Consider the following 2,940-nt stretch of genomic DNA (forward strand, 5'->3'; position numbering starts at 1 on the left):
AGCACAAACCATTTAAGGTATTTCCGGAAACCAGAGCTTGCTTCGCCGCTTACTAAGCCTTACCCACAATGCATTGCACACATTTTGGCTTGAAAATTACTAAATTCTCCTTTTTCCTCCGAATTATTCTCTCCAAAATAATATTTCTGGAGTTTAACTGTCTGAAGAAAGGGCAAAAGTCAAAATTTCTTCCTGGAAGAAAATCACCACTATACTAATAGGAGTATAAGCTACCAGAATACTATAGGCAGCGCTATCCTTTCATACTCTGGTTTCTCTTCAGATCGCATAAATCTTTCGCCTTTTACTAAAGATTTCCGTGGAGAGGAACAACTCTGAGTCTTGACTAATTTTTTGAGGTCTTGCGTTTGCAGGGCTTACCTAAACGTTTAAAAATTAGACTGAACTAATTGCAGTATGTCGGTATTGGTTTAGTGTTTTGTTATTTGTCTTTGTTTAGGAATTTCATGTTTTTGTGATAAGTTGTTTGTGACAAATTAAGAGATGTAATTTTTAAAAAAACAAAAATAGGAAGCACCTGTGTCTCCAAGAGTAAGCTGCCCGCCCACGTGGTGGGTTCAAGTCAGGTAAAAAGTAGCTGAATGGGCGCCTGAAGTCTCAGATATTTGGAAACCTGCGGCTAGAAAATCACCTAAGCCTAGGAGGTAGAGGTTGCTGTGAGCTATCACTGCACTCTACAGAGGGCTGTAAGTGGAACTTTGTCTCTACAAAAAAAAAAGAGAGAGAGAGAGAGTAGTGTGATCCCCCACCCAGCTGTTGGAAAAGCTGATTTCTCTGAGTCCTGCTGGTATGGTGAGATTCCATGAACGGTAAGGCTGCGTCCAGGGGAAGGAAACTAGCAGTATCCCCTTCAAGCCCTGGCGTACCAGGGCTCCCTGTCACCACTGCCCACTTCTGGGGCTCCTTGACTTCTGGTGTAGGGAATCTAGACCCTGAGCTCAGAGGTCTTTTTTTGTTTGTTTTGGTTTTTGCAGTTTTTTGCGGGGCCTAGGTTTGAACCCACCACCTCCAGTATATGGGGCCGGCGCCCTTCTCCTTTGAGCCACAGGCGCTGCCCAGCTCAGAGGTCTTGAGGCCCAGCCTGGCTCCTTTGTTCCCCAACCCTATTCTAACTGTAGGAGGGACATGCTCCCTGCCCTGCTGGGGTCCTGCAGGTGCTGGTGGCCAGTGTTCTCTTTGGGCTTCCAGGGCTGAGTGTGTTTCTAAAGCCATGTGTGTTGGCTTCTTGTCTATATTAGGGTTGCCTAAACTAGTGAAACCTGTGGATCCCCTTCTCAGAAAAAGGTTTTAAACAAAATACCTTGGGTTACAAAAAAGACCAATTATACTGAAATACAGTTATGAAAACTTTTCTTATTATTTATTTATTTTGCAGTTTTTTGGCAGGGGTTGGGTTTGAATCCGCCACCTCTGGCATATGGGGCTGGTGCCCTACTCCTTTGAGCCACAGGTGCCACCCATTCTTTTCTTTTCTTCTTCTTTTTTTTTTTTTTTTGAGGTAGTCTCACTATGTTGCCCTCAGTAGAGTGCTATGGCATCACAGCTCAAAGCAACCTCCAACTCTTGGATTTCAGCAATTCTCTTGCCTCAGTCTCCCAAGTAGCTGGGACTACAGGCACCAGCTGTTTTTTTGTTGCAGTTCTCATTGTTGTTTAGCTGGCCTAGGCTGGGTTTGAACCCGCCAGCCTTGGTGTATGCGGCTGGTGCTGTAAACACTGTGCCACAGGGACCAAGCCGATGAAAACATTTCTTAAAAACAATCCAGCATAGGCTCGGCGCCTGTGGCTCAAGTGGCTAAGGCGCCAGCCACATACACCTTAGGTGGCAGGTTTGAATCCAGCCCGGCCCCGCCAAAAACAACAATGACAGCTGCAACCAAAAAATAGCCAGGCGTTGTGGTGGGCACCTGTGGTCCCAGCTACTTAGGAGTCTGAGGCAGGAGACTTGCTGAGCCCAGGAGTTGGAAGTTGCTGTGAGCTGTGATGCCACAGCACTCTACCCAGGGGGGATAGCTTGAGGCTCTGCCTCAAAAAAAAAAAAAATCCAGCATAAAAATAATAATAATAATAAAGACAATCCAGCATAGGACGGCACCTGTGGCTCAAGGTTTAGGGCGCCAGCCCCACAGGCTGGCAGGTTCAAGCCCGGCCCTGGCCAAAACTACAAAGAAAAAATAAAAATCCGGCATAATGAGCCTCCAAATTATGGTCTCCAAATAGCCTTATCCTGGTCAAGGGAAGGAAGGCTCTTTGGAGAAAGACCATGCAAGGCAGGTAACATACCAACTTGAACAGGCTCCTAAGGACCAAAGACAGATCATTTGACCATCAAGAAGATTAATAAATGCCATGAAATACGTTTTGTTAGTCTTTCTCTACCTCCAGGAATAGATAATAAGTCTCCACCTTCCAGGAGGGTTTAAACCAGTGGTTCTCAACCTTCGTAATGCCTCCTAATGCTGTGACCCTTTAATACAGTTCCTCATGTGTTGGCGACCCCCAACCATAAAATTATTTTTGTTGCTACTTCATAACTGTAATTTTGCTACTGTTATGAATCATAATGTAAATATCTGATATCCAGGATGTATTTTCATTGTTACAAAGGGGTCATGACCCACAGGTGGAGAACCGCTGGTTTAAACACTTAAGTAAACACTAGTCTTTACTTAAGGATCTTACTTAAGTCTTTACTTACTAGTCTTGATCTCCAATGAGTCTAGACATTCTTTTTTTTTTAAAAGACAGAGTCTCACTCTGTTGCCCTGGCTAGAGTGCCATGGCATCATAGCTCACAGGAACCTTAAACTCTTAGGCTCAAATGATCCTCTTGCCTTGGCCTCTCCAATGGCTGAGACTACAGGCACCTGCCACATCTGGCTATTTTTAGAGAAGAGGTCTTGCTCTAACTCAGGCTGGT

General features: G+C 44.8%; 1 non-coding gene across 1 annotated transcript; it reads left to right on the top strand.

The window, feature by feature from the left end:
* Nucleotides 1-263: 263 nt before the first annotated feature.
* LOC111726491 lies at nt 264-378 on the top strand. The gene has a single exon (XR_002774255.1). It is a non-coding gene; the product is annotated as a U5 spliceosomal RNA (small nuclear RNA).
* Nucleotides 379-2,940: the final 2,562 nt, after the last annotated feature.

The sequence above is a fragment of the Otolemur garnettii genome, unplaced genomic scaffold (assembly GCF_000181295.1).
Source record: "Otolemur garnettii isolate 467f Iridium unplaced genomic scaffold, OtoGar3 scaffold00067, whole genome shotgun sequence".
Taxonomy (NCBI): Eukaryota; Metazoa; Chordata; class Mammalia; order Primates; family Galagidae; genus Otolemur; species Otolemur garnettii.